The sequence below is a fragment of the Panthera uncia genome, chromosome A2, assembly GCF_023721935.1.
Source record: "Panthera uncia isolate 11264 chromosome A2, Puncia_PCG_1.0, whole genome shotgun sequence".
NCBI classification, from domain to species: domain Eukaryota; kingdom Metazoa; phylum Chordata; class Mammalia; order Carnivora; family Felidae; genus Panthera; species Panthera uncia.
The window spans coordinates 136,682,616-136,705,154 of record NC_064816.1 but is presented as its reverse complement, the minus strand read 5'-3'; the positions used below and the strand labels follow the sequence as shown (position 1 = coordinate 136,705,154).

General features: G+C 38.5%; 1 pseudogene; it reads left to right on the top strand.

The window, feature by feature from the left end:
* Positions 1 to 18,958: 18,958 nt before the first annotated feature.
* On the top strand, positions 18,959 to 20,145 carry LOC125930463 (developmentally-regulated GTP-binding protein 1-like; annotated as a pseudogene).
* Positions 20,146 to 22,539: the final 2,394 nt, after the last annotated feature.

The following is a 22,539-nucleotide window of genomic DNA, read 5'->3' as shown; positions in this document are numbered from 1 at the left end:
GACCAGCTTTTATCTCACAGGTAACACAGGCAGTAGCCAAGGCGGTGGGAGCAAACTGGAAATTACATTGTGCTTATAGGCCCCAGAGCTCAGGACAGGTAGAAAGAATGAATAGAACCCTAAAAGAGACCCTTACCAAATTAACCATGGAGACTGGCGGGGACTGGGTGACTCTCCTACCGTACGCCCTTTACCGGATTAGAAACACTCCTTACACTCTGGGTTTTACTCCCTATGAGATCATGTTTGGCAGGCCACCCCCTGTTATTCCCAGCCTTCGAGCTGAACTTATTGCTGAGTTTAAAGATCAAGAACTTTTTCTTTCCTTGAGAGGGCTCCAGAGGGTGCACGAGGACATTTGGCCACGCCTCTGTGCCATCTATGAGGCTGGCCCGACCCCGACACCTCATCAGTACAGGCCGGGAGACAGTCTATGTCAAGAGGCACCACCGAGAGACCCTCGAGCCGCGCTGGAAGGGACCCTACATCGTGGTGTTGACAACCCCCACCGCTCTCAAGGCAGACGGCATCGCGACCTGGGTCCATCACACCCACGTTCGGCCAGTGGACCCCTCCTCGATCCGGAAGGACTTCGTCACGCGATGGACCATCAGTCGGGACCAACACAACCCGCTCAATCTCAAGCTACAGCGCATTCGACCCACCTAATATTGGTAACTCTGTTAACTCTGCTTGTCATTGCTCATGCTGCCGGGAGTCCCCATGCCCCCCAAAACATCACCTGGCAGATCATAGACACCAGCTTGGGGACAATACTTAATCAGACCTCCCAGAGCCACCCCAGGGACACTTGGTTCCCAGAACTTTGCGTAAACCTCCAAACTCTGTTCCCCTTGTCACCATAAATGCAGCCGGTCCCATGATTGGGTCCCTCAGCTACATGACAAGGGGGGAATGAAAGGGCGGGCCTACGCAGGCTGACTCCATCTTGTTCTGTGTCCTTCACCTTGACCACACCTCCTCCCCTTGAGTAACCCCCCCTCACCTGCCTAACAGGACTTGGACCCTTCCCCAGCCAATCGGCTGAGGCCATAGCCATTACCTCACCAACTGCCCCTAGGCCCCAATAAAACCTTTGTCCTTTTGAAACTCGCTCTCTCCCCAGTATCTCACCGCTGCGTCGGTGCAGGTAGGGGATTGAGCTCGAGCTAGCTCGAATAAAGGCTCTTTTGCTTTTACATCGGACTCGGCTCCCTGGCGGTATTTGGGGATCACGAATTCTGGGCATAACACTACCAATAGACAACATTTGAGGTGGGAAACAAAGGCAGAAGGAAATGGCATATAGAATAAATTTTCTTATAACCTGCAGCCCATTGAGAAATACTTGAGGCTGGCAGAGTAAAACTTTCTCCAGGAACTCCCTGCTGTCTTAATGCTAATGCTTTGCTAGAGGGAAAAACAACCCTAGCTTGACAATATCTAGGCCTCCAGTATCCTGGGAGTCTTCTTTAGCATATGAAAATCTCACTGGAAACTTCCTCTGGACCGTACCTCCCCCATTTCCCAAGTATATAATCAGTCTCTCCTCATGGTCCCAGGGAAGCTCCTCCTGCCCATGGGTGTTGTCCCCATGCTTTAATAAAATCACCTTTTTTTGCACCAAAGACATCTAAAGAATTCTTTCTTGTCTATAGACTCTGAACCCCCCACCCCTCCAAAAACCTCATTCCATTCACCATAAATAAGATGAAAATTCTTTTGTCACAGTTCTTTTGTCACAATTAAAAAACAACTTAATGAAGCCATCTGTTTTGTGAAACAAGTCACCAAGGGGAAATACAAGAACTCAGGGCAAGGAAGGTGAGATAACAGAGAAAATAACGTGTGAGCTGTTAGAATTTGGGAAAGAAGTAGAAGGAATAAAAACAATCACAGAAATGACAAATTTTGAAGAAACACAAAGGAGAAGAGAAACTGGTGAAAATATGGTGACATAAAGAATACAAATTTGGGGCGCCTGGGTGGCGCAGTCGGTTAAGCGTCCGACTTCAGCCAGGTCACGATCTCGCGGTCCGTGAGTTCGAGCCCCGCGTCAGGCTCTGGACTGATGGCTCGGAGCCTGGAGCCTGTTTCCGATTCTGTGTCTCCCTCTCTCTCTGCCCCTCCCCCGTTCATGCTCTGTCTCTCTCTGTCCCAAAAATAAATAAAAAACGTTGAAAAAAAAATTAAAAAAAAAAAAAAAAGAATATAAATTTAAGTATCCAACATAAAGCAATGGAGTAAACAAAGTTGAGGGGAATTAGATGTAATAAATACAAAAGACAGGCAAAATGAGCCAATAGGTGCACAGCTGAAGTCTCCATAGGAAAACGTGGAAAGAAAAATATCAATAATATTTAAATATTCAATTCCATAAATTTTTTGCTGAATATACATACTAGAAAAGCTAGATAAAAGTGACCCAGAATGATCAACACTGAGCAATATCCTGGTCAATTATTGTTCCCGTGAACTTTCTTGAGGATCTTCTTGGGAAATTGCTGGAGAATTCATGAAAAAAAAAATGTCAGTCAGACTGAAATGATCTACTATAAAACTTAGGCTAAAATAATAATGGAGATTAAAGTGGTTTGACCATATAGTTTCTATTTCCATTGTTTTTTATTTCCTCGTGCATCTTTGATCTCTATCAGAAAAAAATTTTCCTTTGCCTGAATAAAACCCTTTTAGCATTTTCTTTGGGGCCCGGATTACTGATGGCAAATGCACAGTTATTGTGCATTCAAAAATTCATTTACTTAACTTTCATCCTCAAAGAAATTTTTCTCTCAATAAGAGATTTTCAGTTGGCATTTTGAAGTTACTATTTCATTATCTATGAGATCACATATTTTTCTAGCAAGAAGTCACCTGCCTGTGATCATCGCCACTTTCAAATTCATCTTTTTTTTTTATTCAGCTACATATAACATTTTCTTATATTTTTCATTTTTTTTTTTAATTTAAATTCCAGTTAGTTAACATCCAGTGCAGTCTTGGCTTCAGGAGTAGAACCCAATGATTTATCTCTTACATATGACACCCAGTGCTCATCCCAAACAGTGTCCTCCTTAAGGCTTGTCACCCATTTAACCTCCCCTCCAGCAACCCTCCGTTTGTTCTCTGTATTTAAAAGTCTCTTATAGTTTGCCTCCCTCTCTGTTTTTATCTTATTTTCCATTCCTGATGGCTTCCCAGGGGAATTCTACCAGACATTTAAAGCAAGGTTAAAACCTATTCTTTTCAAACTGTTCCAAATAATAGAAATGGAAGGAAATCTTTCAAACTCATTCCATGAGGCCAGCATTACCTTGATTCCAAATCAGACAAAGACCCCACTAAGAAGGAGAATTACAGGCCAATATCCCTGATGAATCTGGACGCAAAAATTCTCAACAAGATACTAGCAAATCAAATTCAACAGTATATTAAAAGAATTATTCACCATGATCAAGTGGGATTCATTCCTGGGTTGCCGGGCTGGTTCAATATTTGCAAATAAATCAACATGATACACCACATTAACAAAAGAAAGGATAAGAACCATAGGATCCTTTCAATAGATTCAGAAAAAGCATTTGACAAAATACAGCATCCTTTCTTATATTTTTCTTAATATCTCATACCATCTCTTCTCTTTCTCTCAACAAGCTTATTTACATTAGGATGCCCCACTCATGTACCATACACTCTCTTACTTATTTTCAGTCTTGACTTGTCCATGCTTATTCTGATATTTTCTTCTGACCTATTAGTTCACAAATGTTGTCCTCATCTGGATCTAATATGCTGTCAAATCTTTACCACTTTTGTCTAAATTTGGTTATCATATTAGTTAGTCCTAAAATAATTATGCTTTAGCCCAATAAACTTGTTATTTCAGGGTCTTTGATGAGTGTTTTCTGTTGCCTGGGGGGTTTTTTTGTTTGTTTTTGTTTTTGTTTTTTTTTTTTTTTTGGTTTTTTTTTTGTTTGTTTTTTGGTTTTCTTTCAATCAGTCTTTTCTTACGTGCCTTGATATCTCAGATATTTTTTATTTTGTTCCAGACATTGCATTTGCAAAATTGATTGTGTAACTAATTTTAGTTGGGGCCTAAGATGACATCAGCTTCTTCCGGAAGTGATTTATCTTATGTTTCTGCCAGGGGCACTATAAACATGGGATTATCTTCATCCACTCCCAGAACTGGAAATGCTTCAGAGCTAACTTCAGTGTCCATTAGGCCTCTTTATACACACTTCACCCTCACTTTTAGCTTATCCTCTGAGACTTCAAAGCTAGGCACATACCAGAGCCCAACTGACTTCATGGGACTTGGACTCTGATTTCTGTTCCCCCCAGAAGTCTGAAGTAAAATTAGGGTAGATTCTTTTCTGACATATTTCACAGGAAATAATTCTAAGCAAAAATGTAATTGTAAAGAAAAAAAAAAGAAAAACTATAAAAGTAGTGGAGAAAGCTATGGAGTTTCACGTATAAACTTCACATATAAATATGGAATAGAAAAGGATGTTCTAACCATCACTCAAAAGCCAGAGTCCTCAAAGAAAAGATTGATAACTTACACTACTTTGAAACACACACACACACACACACACACACACACACACACACACACATTCTACATGTCAACAAATACCATAAATAAACCCAAAAGGCAACCCAGGAAAAATATTTGTAGCTCTATCACAAAGCACTACTCTTGTTAGAATATATTAGTTGATAAAAAATGAATTTTAAAAATGAAAATTAGGCAAAAGTTATGGAAAGGAAATACAAGTAACATTTAAAAAAAATATGTATTCATTTTTGAGAGAGAGAGACAGAATGTGAGCAGGGGAGGAGCAGAGAGAGAGGGAGACACAGAATCCAAAGCAGGCTCCAGGCCCCGAGCCGTCAGCACAGAGCCCCACGTGGGGCTCAAACCCACAAACCGTGAGATCATGACCTGAGCTGAAGTCGGACGCTCAACCGACTGAGCCACCCAGGCGCCCCTACAAGTAACTTTTAAACACATAAACAGATGTTCAAATTCACCTGTAAGAAAAGTATAATTAAACTACTTTGAGATGCCACTTTATCTTATCATATATGCAAAAACTGAAAGGTTAAGAAAACATTCTATTCATAAGATGATGAGAAAACAGGCATCTACATATACTGTTGATTAGGATATATATTGGGGCAATTACTATTATCAGTAATTTGGCAATAACTATCAAAATTACCAAAACCTCTGACGTAGCGATCCAAGATCTGACATTTTTCAGATATACTTGCACAGGTGAAAAATTAAATAGATGCACACACTTATTCATTGCAGAATGTTGTCTAATAGGAAGGGTTTACATCAAAATATATAACAATAGGAGAAAGAAGAAATAAATTATGAGGACTGAAATTATTGTTTTTATTTTCATAGAAATACTACAAGCCTAACAAAATTAAAATTAGTATTAACAATACACACTGCAACTAAAAGTACAGTTGCAGAAAGTAACACAAGCCCAAGTTTGTAAGAAATCAGATGAAGTAAATAAAAATTTGCGTGCATATTCCACACTGATTTTGCATATCTCTGTATGGACAAGAAGTAGGGCTTTGTCAAGAAAAGGAGAGAATGAGAAAGATTCTGCTGGAATATGTCATCCAACAGTATGTTTTAGGAAAGTATAGGAGAGGTATATCTCATAAACCTTTCAATAATAGGAAATAACTCTCAGTTGCCTTCAGAATTGAATGACAAATTGGCTTGAAATAAAATTCTTGGATCAAAATATTTTTCCTTCAAAATTCTACTGAAAGGGCCTCCATCACACCCTATACTGGACTAGATGATACATATACACACAAATACATCTTGTATTTCACCTTTTGTTATAATATATATGTAAATATTTTGAAAGGGCGGGCCTACGCTGGCCCACTACATCATGTTCTGTGTCCTTCACCTATACCACGCCTCCACCCCTTGAGTAACCTCCCGCTCACCCGTTCAAACTTCCTGGTCAAGACACGCCCAGCGACCTGCCTAACGGGACTCCGACCCTTCCCCAGCCAATCAGCTGAGGCCACAGCCATTACCTCACCAACTGCCCCTAGGCCCCAATAAAACCTTTGTCCTTTTGAAACTCACTCTCTCTCCCTGGTATCTCACCGCTGTGTCGGTGCAGGTAGGGGATTGAGCTCGAGCTAGCTCGAATAAAGGCTCTTCTGCTTTTGCATCGGACTCGGCTCCCTGGTGGTGTTTGGGGATCACGAATTCTGGGCATAACATTTTCACTGGTAAACTTTGTCCCCACCATCCTGTAAACTCCACAATGATAGGAACTGTGATTATTTTATTTGCCTCTTATTCACCTGGGTTTGTGTCAGATATAAAGTATACTGTACATATATTTTTAAATGAATAAATGAACAAATGAGTAAAGACAAAGAAAGTCCCTATCTATATGACTTCATTTTCCTCTGGCATTTAGTATTAGAACAAAGGCATCTAACAAAAGGTAAATTTTGCTCTGTAGTAAATAAACTGTATATTCTAAGTTCATGCCTAAAGGATTTTGAAGCCTCTTGAACTTGGTAAGAATTTTCTATGTGTGAAGCTTCTTACAGTCTTTACCATAGATCTTTTGTTTTGAGATGAAACCATTTGGATTCAAAATTTAAATACCCCTATAAAAATATAATTATGTCAATCAATGATGCAAGATGGTGGGCAAAACTGTGAATACGATAACAGCTAACACAGAGTGGTTCCCTTGTGCCAGATACTCTTCCAGGGCCTTTATGAATAATAACCAGTTAATCCCAAACTAACTCTATGAAGTAGGGTTAATTACATTGTAGATGAGGCATCTGAGATAAACAAAGGTGAAGACAGCTGTCCAAAGGAGAGAACCATTTGAAGGACAAGAGATTCTTAATGCTTAAGATAAGCATCATTTATATGTATATACATATGTATGCATATGCAGAAGAAGGACATATAAAGAAAGCGCGCCTGGGTGGCTCAGTCCCTTAAGCGGCTGACTTCAGCTCAGGTCACGATCTCCCGGTTCGTGAGTTCAAGCCCCGAGTCGGGCTCTGGGCTGATGGCTCAGAGCTCGGAGCCTGCTTCAGATTCTCTGTCTCCCTCTCTCTCTGCCCCTCCCCCGTTCATGCTCTGTCTCTCTCTGTCCCAAAAATAAATGTTAAAAAAAATTTTTTTAAATAAATAAATAAAGGAAGCTCTGCAGACATTACTTCCAGGGGGGAACCAAGAATCCACAGTAGGAAGAAGATTATTTTACTATAAACACATTATACTTTTTGAAAGCTTTGCTACATGCATGCTACATTTTCAGTTAAAAAAAAGAGAGAGAGAGAGAGAGAGAGAAAACGACCTATCCTGAATGTGTGTTATTTATCCTCCACTTGACAAGGGATGCCAACTGTAGGGAGGAAAGCCAAGGCCCAAACTGTCAACATCACAGTCTTGCCCATGGTCAGCCTGTTCAACAGAGGGTGTTTAGGGCAATTTATCAACACAAAAAATACGTATTTTATAAATGTTATGAATATGCCTTTGGGAAAAATATATTACAAAACATAGTTTGGTTCCTTTTCTTTGAATTGTTTTATACAATCATTTTAAAAGGCCCTTGTGAAATGTATTCTCACTGTGCTGTACGACGCTTCATTAGTCACTTTATTTATTAATAGAATAACTACATTGTGCTCTATCTACAAGTACTGATATTCAGAAGTATTTCTTTGAAAAGAGCATTAGCTTTCGATCCCCATAATCCAATAGTTTTGAAATTATCATAGTTTTGTAATCATTCAACATCAAATCAGGAGCAAGTCTCATCATTTTCAAACTAGAGTCAGGTGGTAAGATGAGATATCAGTCCAAGCTATTGTTTCAGTTGAAAGAGGAAAAGCATCTGTAAAACAAACAAGCAAAAACTAGTCTATTTGTTTCAAACTGAGTGGGTTTTTTTCTGAAAAACAAAACAGAACAAAACTATACTCTGACACACAAGAAATACATGACAGAAGACTTATAGTAAGATGAGCCACCACTGCCATTTTGCCTTCAGCTCAATCAGACTCACCAAAGAAATAATAACTCACAAGACGCAAAAAGGGATGGGGTGGGATTGGCAATGCTTTTTTCATTTTTGAGATAAATACAGGCAAGCAAGGACCCTGAACCGCAAGGAAAGCACTTAATCCCTATAAAAAAATACATTTTAAATACATAGTATCTGGTGTATAAAAAAAAAAATCACATCATTTGGAGAGATAAAGGCTAACAATAATAGCTCACATGTAGCAACACATTCCAGTCGGCTGAATAATCTAAGATGGCCTTTGAATCGCTATAGATTTCTATGTCTGGCTGTTGTCACCCAGGGATACTGCACAAAATGTGTCACTGAGCTCTCATTATCCATCAGGCTGGCTCACTCACATGGTGGTAACAGGTGTCTACAAGCAACAAAAGTTGAAGCTACAAGACCTCTTGATGCCTAGGTTCATAAATCACATGGCCTGTAACTCATCATTTCTGCTACATTCAATGTGTCAAAGAAGGCCACAAAGCCAATCCTAGATTTAAGGAATGGGGAACCAGACTCCACCTTTTCATGAGAGCTACTGCAAAGTATTGTCACCATTTTGCACACTCCAACACCAGGCAGAGTAGAACGTATGATCCCCCTGCATTTACTGAAATAAGGACAACGAAACGAAGTACAGCTTCTTTCCAAGTACCACAGAACAAAGGCCATTCAACTGCCCTCTGACTTCAAACAGTCTTAGAATTATGAAACCATCTCCTTTGGAAGCCATATTAGGACTTCAAAACACCAAAGAGGGTTAACAGTATGGGAGGTTGTGTAGATGGGCCTTCTGTGTTAGAATAATCCTTTAAGCCCTCCCTAACCCATCCATCTTCTCAGAGTGAAGTAGACATCTTGAAAGTAGATGCTTACATCTACTTTACTCACCTGAGTCCACTGGTCAGACATAGAGGACATTTGCCTACTCCTGGTCCTGTGCCTCCTGGTCTCTCATGCTGCCTCTGGACAAAATACTTCACAGCCTAAGGATTCTTACCCTTGGAGAGATGTGTTGGTGGCAGCTGCAAAACTAATGACCACAACTGGGCCACTGAGTAACTGTCTATAGCTTTGTCAAATTTTCTTTCTGAGGAAATTCAAAGAAATTGGGATAAACTCAGAGCATCAGAGCAATAGGAAGGATGTGCGATGGGTCTCAGAATCTGAGATGTCCTTAGCTTTAGTCTTTGTCTGGTATTCCCATACCCTCCTGCCTCGGGTGCAAGATCCACACTAGGCCACACTGTAACCACATTCCCACCTCCTCCTGCCCCTCACCAGCTCCCAAAGAATCATGATTTTACAGAAGTCCTTATTTAAAAAATCTTCCCAGAGTATCTTGATGAACTACCAAGTTTGGGAATCATTGATGTTATCAACAAGTTTATAGCTGAACCTAGATTCTTCACTTAATCTTGCTGCAAATGGCATTTGTGTTTTCTTGGAACTAAAGAAATCATAATGTATAAATTATTTCCTCAGAAGAGACAAATTATTCTTTTGTTTTCTTTGAAATGCTTTTACTAGGCAGAGAAAATTTTGTGTCACTAAATACAAGCATACTTCATTTTCTTGAATTTGTCTTCACTGTGCCTTGCAGAGATATTCCATTTTTCACAAACGGAAGGTTTGTGATAACCCTGTGTCGAGCAAGCACCATTTTTTCCCAACAGCATTTCCTCACTTTGTGTCTCTCTGTTGATAATTCTCACAATATTTCAAACTGTTTCACCGTTACTATGTCTTTATGATGATCTGTGATCAGTGATTATGACTTGCTGAGCGCTCAGATGATGGTTAGCAATTTTAGCCATAAAGCATTTTTTAATTAAGGCATGCACATTGTTTTTTTAAACATAATGCTATTGCCCACTTAATAGGCTACAGTACAGTGTAAACATAACTTTTATATGCACTGTGAAACCAAAACACTCATTTGATTCACTTTATTGCAATATTCACTTTATCGTGGTAGTCTGGAACCAAATCTGCAATATCTCTAAGGTTTGCCTATAAGGAAAGTCTTATGGTAGAGGTATACTTCCCAGACTTCAGACACCTGGCTCCTGTGAATTCGAATAGTTTCTTCAGGCTATGGCTGGAAGATGACACTTCCATGTGTTGAATCTTCAAGACTGGTACATTTTTCTCCCCCCCCCCAAAAAAATGCTGAAATGCATACAAATGAACAACGGCAACCACAGAACACACAGAAAAGAGATTTTCTGCTCAATAACACATAAACTAGTGGAAAACAGAATCAGTACAAAGAGCGAGGTTTGCTATTTCTTTCCTTTGTTTACACCAAACACTGTTAAAGTAATAATGGCAATGGTGGCTATCATTGAGTCCCAAACCGTAGCCTCCACAAGACCTTTCACTAAGCTTGTTACTAGCATTCGTCTATTAATCTTCACAAAATCATGAGGCAGGATTACTATCCCTACTTTAAAGATCAAGAATCCAGAACATAAGAATGTTCAGCAACTTGTCCAACTCACATGCTGGTAAGTGATAGAGCTAGAATGGGACCCAGGTCATCATAACCCAAAACCCACACATTCAACCATTCCTACAACCTGTGCTAGAAGAAGAGTAAGGGTGAAGAGAAGTCAGAGGCAGGTGACAAGATCTGAAAACAGGGTCATGATTTCTCATCATATGCTTAGTGATGATTACAAATTTGACTTCCAAACTTGAGATTCTCCCAAACTCAGCAATCAAGGCATACTTCAGGTAAATGAAGAGAACTTCGGGTTCTATTACTATGTTCATCTTCTAATCCTTCACGCTTAGAGAACATTATTAAGCTAAAATGTAGGGTTTTTTTCCTTTATTTTGGGGGAGGATTTTTTGTTTTTGTTTCTATATGTCTTATGGTGAGATGAAAATTTCTTTGGTGCTTGATCAATGAAAAGTAATAGCATTCAAGGACTGCCCACCAAATGAACAGAATTCACTAGTGGCAATTCAATGATAAGTCCTATTGAATGGGTCCCTTTCAAGAGACCCATAAGTCCTCCTCACCCATATACCATTATATATACCATATATTATATATGCCATATATCAGTATATGGAATTTCCTGCAAGGAAAAGGACATTTCACCAATTTGGCAAGTAGTTCAGGAATTTTTACAACTAGTAAAGCAAAAGTTAGCCATATATGGATTATTTCTGGGAAAAATTTTAACTGAAAGTGATTTATATCTTGACTGATAGTAAACAGTACAGATCACCTGAACATAGTCTACACTGTGACTTTTTGCTGAAAAGGCTTTCCAAATGATTAGTAAAGACAGATATACCATACATTTATATATCTCTTCTTTTTTCTTATTATTTATCTTCTAAGTAGGAATTTGTCTTTTTATATTTCCACAGAAATTCTTTGTTTTATTAGATATATTCTACAGAGACACCATTTCTAGTAAATGGAATATTTAAATATCTCTAATGTATATAATAAAGATCTAGAATGTATCTTTTTTTATATACTGTATCTTTATTTTCTCCTGAATTTTATACACAGAGTTTCTCTGCTATTATTTAAGATTTTGTTTGAATTATATTATTCTGAGCTGCCTAAATTTATTTTAGGTATAGTTTAACAAATAAAATTTAATTATTTTGTAGACACGATAAAATCCATATGCTGGGTCCAGTTATTTTAATGTATCTAGATGAAAGTCAAGAGACTAGAACCATGTATTTTCTGGGAACATGCTCTTAATATCACAATCCACTCATGACCTCCTATTTTCAAGATCAAAGGAGAGCTATGGAAGGAGGTAATGGAAGCAAGACCATTTGGTCCAAATATCAAGTATGTAAAGACCTGTGTCTATGCTTTAGCAAAGTAAGGTAGGTTGACACTTTATTATAAATACAGACCTCCTGAAATCCACCAGTGCTAGCTAAACATGAGTGAGAGGGCAGGGATTCTCATGACAGGAAAATTGCATGGGTCTTAACAAAACCCATAGAGTTTCTGTATTTTCTTCTCTCTCTTAATAAAAAAAATGTATTTTTCTTTCAAATGTTCCATTTAATTGGTTTCTCATAATTGCTGGTAGAGAAAGAAGAAAATACATCTTTTTTCCTTCAACGAACTTGATAAAATCTTGTATTTGTAGCTAACTAGAGTTTTAAGGTGTGTCAGGAACCCCACTTAAAGGAAGTATATAAGAAACAGATCTATACTCAGCCTATCTGGAAAAAAAAAAAGGCTTAAAATTCACTTTGTGGGGCTGAGTGACTGAGATGAGCTGTCTACATTAACCAGATTACATAAGAAATGGGCAAATATCTATTATGTGCTGCATGGAGACAGACACTGACAATCAAAGCTAGAAAGTTTTAATGAGGAGACTTAATTAAAACACACATCATCTTCAGAAGTAGGAGTCCTTAATTCTGAGAAAAATCACTGCCAAACTTGGCTCAGCTGTGCTAATTAGCAGACACTGGGAATTCAGAAAACTAGCCTGTTAGGAAAAGGTAAGCTAAGGAGTGACTTTACAGAATATTGCCCCGAGAGTGTATTGTTGGGGCTCTGATGCTATGACTGAGACTTTTATAGATTTTGGCAGGGACAGGACTTTAGATGATATCCAGCTAGACTTTCCCCTACCCAAACCATGAAATAGAGAGTTAGCTAAACATCCTGACATCCAGGGACCTCAACACCAGAGACAAGGATTCACTACATTCTTTGGTCAGTTTTGGAATATCTCAATTTAACTGAAAGTATGTTCTTCAACTGAGCCGAATCTGTCTCAATGTCTTTAATTCTTGCTCTCTCAAATTATCCAGATGAAGTCAGCCCCACTTTTCCAGACCTGTACCAATTGTGTTTGTTTCTTTTCCAATATATTTTTTAATGTTTATTTATTTTTGAGAGAGAGAAGTGGGGGTGGGTCAGAGAGAGGCAAAGGAATCCCAAGCAGGCTCCAAGCCATCAGCACAGAGCCTGATGTGAGGCTTGAACTCATGAACCAAGCCTGAGCCAAAACCAAGAGTTGGACACTCAACCCACTGAGCCACCCAGGCACCCCTTTTTGTTTTTTTTCTAGCATAACAGGATTCCCTATTGTTTCTACTGTCCCTTATATAACCTTGTTGCAGAACTTAACATCATCCAGGTCAGTCTCTTCTGGAAGAAATGCAGTTTCTGTCCTTAAACTGGGGTACCTCAAAGTCATATAATAGGACTATTGTCTCTGATCCTTTGGACTCTCAAACTTGGTAATTGCTACCTGATTTTCCATTAACAAACATTTTGGCAGTTACAGCACACTGTTGACTGATTTTGAACTTGTAATCAACTAAAACTCCTGTCTTTTTTTTTTTTTAATGAACAGCTATTGAGCCAGGTTCCTCTATATTTTGTACTTCATCAGTTAACTAATTTAAGTCCAAATTTGTTCCATCTTTATTTAACAAATGATCGATATCCACTTTAAGAAAAATTAGAAAATATAGCAAGTAAGCAAGATGAGTAAGAATAAAAATTAAGTATAAATCATCCCTTCATTCCAAACATTTGAAGAAAACCAGCATTTCCATTTTGGTAAATATCTTACCAACCTCTTCTATGCATACATATGCTGGTTGAATATTTATGTGCATTTTTTGCACATGCATAAAAAATGTAATTATATATATATATATTCTTATGATCTTATGAACTTTTTCCAAGTTGCAACTTTGTAAATATCTTTAAATTTTTAAGATAGTTATTCCTGTATACTTTCATGTGAAATGGCTTCACAATATGCAGGTTTTAGATGTAACAATACTGTCCAAGTTACTATAGCCATGTAACAAACCAGTTCAAAATGAAGTGACTGTAAACAATTGTTCTTTTGCTCACATATCTGCAGTTTGAAAGAGCTCAGCAGACTTCTCTCTCTCTCTGCTCTGAATCAGCTGTAGTGGCTCAAAGGCTGGAGGCTGGTTTCATCTGAAATCTCATTCACTTACATGAACACTAGATGCCACTAGAATGCCCACAGGTGACCTTGCCCTGGAGGTGGGACTTCCTCACAATATGGAAACAAATGGACTGGGTTTTGAGGAAGAAAATTCCAAAAGAGAGCCAGATACTGCCTTTAAACATCACTTTCATCATATTCTATTCAGTGAGAGAGCCACAAAGTCCTACCTAGGTTCAGGGCAAGGCAAAACAGATTCAAACTGTAAATGGGGGAGAGACAAGGTTAAGGAAGAGCGAACGGGACTGGAATTTTGTTGTTGTTGTTTAAATAGACTTCACACCCAGCATGAAGATCAACACAGGGCTTGAATTCATGACCCTGAGATCAAGACCTGAGGTGAGATCAAGAGTTGGTCACTTAACTGAGCGAGCCACCCAGGCGCCCCTGGACTGGGAATATTTTTTGAAAATATTTTGGGAAATTACTGTTGCCACAGCCATAATTCATGTAACCTACTTAATACTGTTTAAAATTGCCACTGTTATAAAAAATGCTGCAGAGACATTTCTCAAATATACATTTGTGAGTATTTACATAATCATTTCCCTAGGATACATTTTGAGAACAGTGATTACTGGGTCAAAGTTTACCCATAATTTTTTTTTTAATTTTTATTTTTTAAAGTTTATTTGTTTATTTTAAGAGACAGAGAGAGAGAGAGAGCACGTGCACAAGCAGGGTAGGGGCAGAGAGAGAGAGAGAATCCCAAGCAGGCTCTGTGCTGATAGCACGTGGGGTTCAGTCTCACAAACAATGAGATCACAACCTGTGCCGAAATTAAGAGTCTGATGCTCAACAGAGCCACCCAGGTGCCCCAAGTTTAGCCCCATTTTTAAGGCTTTTGGTAGATATTGGCAAACTGCCATTTAGAAACGTGATGGCAATTTTTGACCCTGATCACCAGTCTATGAATAGAAAAGCCTATTTCCTAACTCCAGCCTTAAAGACTGGGTATTATCAGACTTCTTAATACTAGCCAGTGCTATATTATTGCTATTTAAACTTGAACTTCTTTGACCAATAGTACATTTGAACATTTTATATGTCTACTGATTATTTGTATTTCTTCTTAGACATTGCTTTTTTCTTGGCCTTTGATCACTTTTCTTTTGATCTCTCTTAGAAGTTTTTAGAGTTTTGCGTATTAAGTACATTAAACCTTGTCATATATATTGCCATGCTTTTACCAATTTGTTATTCGCCTTTTATACTCTACATAAAGTTCCTATATTTTCCTGTACTCAGAAGAATATTCATTTCTTAATAATGGTTTGAGGCCTTCTTCAAGACATACATTACATAAAAATTAACCTAAATTTTCTTCTAATACTTTTTTTTAAGATTTAACTTTTATGTAAACTCTTCTTTTTTTAAACATTTATTTATTTTTGAGACAGAGAGAGACAGAGCATGAACGGGGGAGAGGCAGAGAGAGAGGGAGACACAGAATCTGAAACAGGCTCCAGGCTCTGAGCAGTCAGCACAGAGCCCGACGCAGGGCTCAAACTCACATACCACGAGATCGTGACCTGAGCCGAAGTCGGACGCTCAACCAACTGAGCCACCCAGGCGCCCCTGTAAACTCTTTAATAAATCTGAAATTTTGGTATATGGAAAGAAATAGAAAATACATTTATTTTTTTCTAAATAATTGTCTTTTTTCTTTAAAAGCATGTGTTTAAGAATTCATTTTTTTCTATTATTTTAGAGGTCACCTTTATCACAAACCAAATACTTATACCACTTCATAATTTTTAAATTTTCTATATGGTTACATTTATCTGTCAATTCCAACTCGTTTGTCTAGCAAGTTATTCTTCTACTTATTCCTCAATGTATTCTTATTACACTATTACAGACACTGATGCTTTATGGATAATGATATATAAACCTTCTTGTTTCTTAAAGCCATTTGAAAATCTGATGGAAGTTTTGGACTCTCTACCCAAAAAAAGATTTTCTCTACCTAGTAAAGTTCTCTACCATGACATCGTTTTCATCAATTTCCTACAATTGCCCATCTCTGAGACCCATGAAAGAATTCTTCTTTGCACATCTCTTATTAATTTAAATCCTGAGTATTTTATTATTTAGACTGTTATTGTGAATGAGCTCTCTTTTCCATTTAATTTTCTGTTATGTTAGTTTGTTTATAACATATAGGAAAACCATTGATTTTTTTAAACAATTCTTTTTTTATCCATCTACCTTTTTGAATTCTTTCAATTTCAAATTTAAATGTTTTCATTTTGAATGAAGAAGTCATGGGGATGAAAGCTAAACTAAGGGATACAGCCAGTGGTATTGTGATAGTGTCGTATGGTAGCTATCCTTGTGGTGAGCACAACACAATGTATAGGGTTCTCAAATCACTATGTTATACACCTGAAACTAATGGAACATTGTCAGCTAAACTTAAATAAAATGAAAATGAATGTTTTAATTCTTTTCTGTGTTCTATGTAGACAATCAAATCATCTGCACTGAGTATAACATTGCCTTCTGTTTTCTGGTATTTAAATATGATATTTATCATGTTAGAGTATTTAAAACATACGTCCTGGTTAGAATATCTAAAACAATGCTAAACAATAATTGGAGATAATATACTCTTATTGTTCATTTTTAATGCATAAGTTAATGGGAATGCAGCTAGCTTTACCTGGCTACATGTGCAAGATAAAACCTCCTTACTATATTTAGTTTCTTTATGTTTTTCGTAAGTTTTTGTTCTATTCCCAGTTTATTAGCCATACATGTCTTTTCAAACTTTTTTTGAGATATAACTAGTTATAAAATTCACCCTTTCAAAGTGTACACTTAGTAGGCCTTAGTATATTCACAAAATATGCAACCATTACCCTTAATTAATTCCAAAACATTTTATCACTCCAAAAAGAAACAATTCATTAGTAATCACTCCCTTTCCCCACTTCCCCCAGGCCCTAGCAACCATCAATCTACTTTCTGTCTCTATGAATTCATCTATTTTGGACATTTCACATAAATACTTTCTTATTGAATTGAGCCCATTATTTCCAAGTCATAGAGATACTTCTGAATTCTGATTCTATTCCAGATTACATGAGCTATTAATTGTGAACTGCTAGATGAATGTTGATTAGTTTTATGTATTTCTCTGTGTTCTAAGTCATTAATACATTTCAAACAGAAATGTGCCAATTATTTTTGCAACTTCCATGTAGGAATCTTCGGTTACATTGTTATAACAAGCTAAAAGCTTACTCATCTCCAGAATCATTTGTCTGCAGGTCTCTATTTTGCCTCCAAGCATGTCCTAAAAAACTGTAATTGATTAGCTAAGAACATGTTGTTTCCGGTATACCAGCCAAACCCTGCCAAATCCTGAAATTAAGGTTTTTTCAACAAAGTTTATTCTAAATCACCACATAGTAACTCCTACTAATCAATACACCCTTTTCTCTCTGTGAATAAATCATCCCTTTCATAACAAAATTCAGACTCTTCTCTAGTATCAACTACAAATCGAATGACCCACAATTTTCAGATAAAACCTTTAAAAAAAAAACCCAAATTGTTAGTTTTTTCCTACTCTAAATTCTGTAACCTCTCCTTCTTTCTATAATGTCTCAAAAATCACAACTAATGTGGCAATTGCTAAATCACCACTTTGGCGTCCACTTTCTCATACACTAGAGCCTAGGTGGAGAAGGGGTGAAAGGGACAACAGTATAATTCACAGCACTCTGCCAAGTTGCTATTAATTATGATAATCAACAATTCAATTCATCATTCCTCACCTGCAAACATTTGATCGATATAAATTATCATGAGAGATGAAGAGTCATGAACTCTGACAAGTATGGCATGGAGAATGGCCATACCATACCAAGGAGTGGTCCCATGGAGCATTCAAGGTCTTCCAAGCCCTGTCCCTGCAGAGTCCAGTGACCTACCTTGAGGTAGGGTGAGTCCTGGTCACCAGTCCCGGCAGAGTGGGAGGGTTGGAGGCTGTTCTGTCCACCCAAGATCCTTTCACTGTTCAGCTACCCCCACCCCCATGAATCCCCCGGTGTTATTAGCTCCACCTGGGCATGAAGACAGAGATGGCTTCCCACCAGAGTGGAGCTGCAGCTTCCCATCTATTAGAATCAGCTCTTTCTAATAATACCCTCTTGTAAAAGAGCTTGACGTCCCCAACCCACCAGAGCTCTGGCGTACTGCAGATGTGTATGTACACATATGTATACTAGAGAACCAAAACAAAAATGGAGTCACGTATATTGAAGACAAAATGGAACTGGGCTGTATAGTCTCATTAAAGAAAAGAAAACAGACTCACCTAAGTTACAGAAATTTACAGCTCTTCTTACAAATCAGCAAAGGATGCCAGCCAATCCCCCAACACCACGTCCGTTAACATCATCTTTGGACTTCCTTGTTGCATTGACTCCACTACCCTGATGCAAATAAGGAAGAAAACCATCAGGCAATCATTCTGAAAAAAACAAATATATTCTGCATTTTGCCTTATTAAAACCCTTTAGTCTGTGAGCAACTCTGAACTCATACCTCTGGTAGCCTTCAGTTTCTCAGTTTGCAGGTCAAAACTGTTGCAATAAACTTGTCTTTCTGCTTTGTTTTATTCAGTATGCAGAGTTTGGCGACCTGTGTGCACCTAGGGACCAGCACAGAGGTACGTAGTGGATGACTCATCCCCTTCCCCAATAAAGAAATGACACCCACACAACAACAAAAACTTTAAAAAATGGGGAGTTGGCTGGGGGGAGAGGAGAATGCTTCACGCTGTGTGGCTCCGTAAGCCTCACAGGTAGAACTCTCTCTAGAAGTAGGAAGTACTCGCCTATGCGCAGGTACTGCATTAACACCTGATGGGTGTGGCTGCTCTGCACCAGGTGTTTGACGGGAAGCAGTATAGAGACCACCGCATCCCCTGGGATTTGCCACCAGGAGCAGCACCTGAATCAAGATCACGGATCTTGAAGCCAAGATGGCTTACATTCAAGAAAAACAAGGCCACAATACAACGCCTATGCCTGATGAAGTCTTGTCTTTCTAAGCTTCAGAGAACACATTACTTCAAAAGCTCGCGATAGCGGGCTGGGAGAAGATGTTGATGTGGCCAAGATTAAATGATGCTCAAATTGGGTTTGTAGATTTTCTATCCTAGGAGAAGCCAACACTACTTATATTACAAATGACAGCCTGAATTCACTACTCTCACCACCTATAGTTCCTGGTGTCATCAGATACAAAGGTGCCAAGATCCAGCTCCTGAATCTCCCAGTTATCAGTGAGGGTACCAAGAATGGGGAAAAGTAGAGGAAGTCATTGCAGTGGCCTGAGCAAATAACTTGATCCTGATTGGTTCCTGGTGTTCTGAAACCGTTGGAACATAAGAAGATAATTGAAAACAAGTTGGAAGCCTTTAGTATTCACTTGAACAACAACCCTGCTTACATTGGCTTTAAAAAGAAGGATAAGGGAGGCATTAATCTCACAGCCACTTGCTCTCAGAGTGAGCTGGATGCTGAAATTGTGAAGAGCATTCTGGTTGAATACAAAATTAATAAGGCCGGTGTGGCTCTGCATAGCGATGCCACAGTAGAGGACCTCGTTGGTGCGGTAGAAGGAAACAGAGTTTATATCTGCTGTATCTACGCGTCAAATAAGATTGATCAGGTCTCCATTGAAGAATCGGGTATCATCTATAAGGTGCGTCACTGTGCCTCCATCTCTGCCCATCGCTGATGCAATTTTGGCAACCTGTTGGAAAATATCTGGTACTAAGAAAAACTAGTGAGGATTTACACCAAACCCATAGCCCAGTTGCCCGGTTACATATCTCCAGTGGTGCTGCCTTCCCCCAGGATCACATGGGAGATTTCTACATGAGTAATCCCAAAAGCCTTATCAAAGAATTTAAATATCTTTTGGTCTGGGGGGGTCTCTCTGTGAAACACAATTCTCAAACAGTGGGATAATACCATACATTGGAGAATGAGGATGCCATTCAGGTTGTGAAGAATTGAACCCTTCTCCTTTCCCCGTCTGCCAGGCCAAGCACAGCAGCTTTCCCCATGACTAAGCATTCTACTCCAGGTCTCTTCTGGCTTTGGCAGCCACAAGGAAGATGGGGGCACCCACAAGAAACTTCACTTGTTTTGGGGGCACCTGGGTGGCTCAGTCAGTTAAGTATCTGGTTCTTGTTTTCTGCTCAGGTCATGATCTCACATTCGTGAGATCGAGCCTTGCATCGGGCTCCATGCTGACAGCCTGGAGCCTGCTTGAGATTCTCTATCCCTCTCTCTCTGCCCATCTCCCCCTTGTGCTCTCTCTCTCTCAAAAGAAATAAATAAACTTTAAAAAAAGAGAAAACTTGTTTTATCTTAGTGTTATTAACTGCATAAAGGACCTGGTAGAGGGGGAAAAAGCCACATTGGGTGAGGATTTCACAAATATCTACCTGGGGATTCATAATTAAGGCAGTCATTGGGTCATAAACATTTTTGAAATCTTGTTCAGGGCATGTGTATGCAAATCTGAAATATGTAAACAAGGACACCTATACCTGAGGTGAGGTTAATGAATGTTTAATGAATTCATGAGTGACATAAGCTTTCAGCGACAGTGTTCATTTTGATTTTAGTGCAAAGAGGACACATCGGTAATTACTTATTTAAAATTTTACCTTTCATCATTTGATTAATGGGAAATAAAGACAGATCTCAATATGTTCTGTTGCTGAAGAAAATGATGAAATATTATAACCACCAAAGGGGGATAAATGTTGTGGAAGTCCATATAACAGCAACTTTGTTGCTTCTAACTATGTTTATAGAAATAAGTATAAGCTTTTTGGCAATCCAAATATTTCATGTTTGATCTGTGAATATGATGGGTAGGAACTGTTACAAAACAGAAGAAAAGGTGAGTCCTTAAAATATTCATTTCTAGAATGTGTTCATGACCTTTTGTGCCTTGTGCCACATGATTTATTCATAGAGCATTGATAACAAGTGTGACATAGTCTAACACACAGTGGACCAAATCATTGAGCTGGGATATGGAAGATTGTAATTCTCATCTTAGCTCTCATTACCTGTGTGACCCTGGCCAATTCATTCACTCGTGCACTCAACATTTCAGAAAACTTCTTGCATGTGCTATGAACTCTACTAAGCAATAGGATGTAGCGGTTAACACAACTGCCCTGACTTCATAAAGCTTACATTCCAGTCATTTAACCTCTATTCAAGTCAAGACAAATAATTCCTTTAGTCTCAAGTGTCCTTGTTTGTGAACTAAAACAATTGGATATTTATAATATCCTATCAAATGCTCCTGAACCTTCATCAATCAAATATGTGCTTTCAGTCATGTTTTCTGTAATGATTGCAGATTGTCCTGAGTTATGCACACCAGGTTGCAAGATCCCTATGGGGCCACTAGCAACTGTCCCTTGAGCCAGTTGGTATTTTTGCCAGTTGGTATTGGACATATGATATGTCCATATGGACATATCATATGTCCAATGCCATCACAATACTTGCTAAACAATGCAGGAATGCATCCCATAGTCACGAGATTTTATGTTCCGTTCAATAACCCAGAGCCTTCCAACCAGCGCAAACGGGCTACGGGGTCTGAGCAGAGAGCAATTCTCTTCAGTGTCAAGTGATCTAACAAAGTATGGTAGGCTGGTGCTTGTGATCTCCTAAGGCAAGCAGCCTTATCTGTTGCCTTTCATGTACTGTATTCATGTATCATTTTTAGATGTGTCATGATGTAAAAGATTTTGAGAAGTATTACTCTAACCGAGTTATAAAACCAAAAATGCAAATTACAATGAAGGTAAAGACATCAAAGGCAGAAGATATTTAGGAAAAGGTCACAGCCAGGGTCACCAAAACTAATTTAATATTATCTGTATAAAATTGGAACCAACAGATCTCAGGCTATTTACAAGAGTTTAAAACTATGCATGAATATGACATTGAATCTAAAGTGAAGGAGTGAGTGGGCATCTTTTGTCAAGAGTCTCAAAGAAAGCTACAAATTCATGATTTCAGTTTATGAGGCTGTAACCCCTTCCTCTCTATTTCATATATTTATAAATATCATTCTCTAAAGGGGCTATAAAATAGCCTCCATATTTGTAAAGTGAAATAACATATAGTATCAATTCTAAATTCCACTGGTTATGTCCATGAAACCCCAAGAAATAATTATTTTTAAAGTGCCCTTCCTCTCACACAGCCACTGCCTTAAATCCACCTTTCAAGTCTATCAGCTGATGCACCTGTCCATTGTCTCCAGGGTGTTTCCCTGTTTTCTGCAAGACATTTTAAAGGCTCCCCTATGTCTGTATAAATGATTCCCACAGAAGGCGGAATGCACAGAACACTATAATCTCTAATTATTTC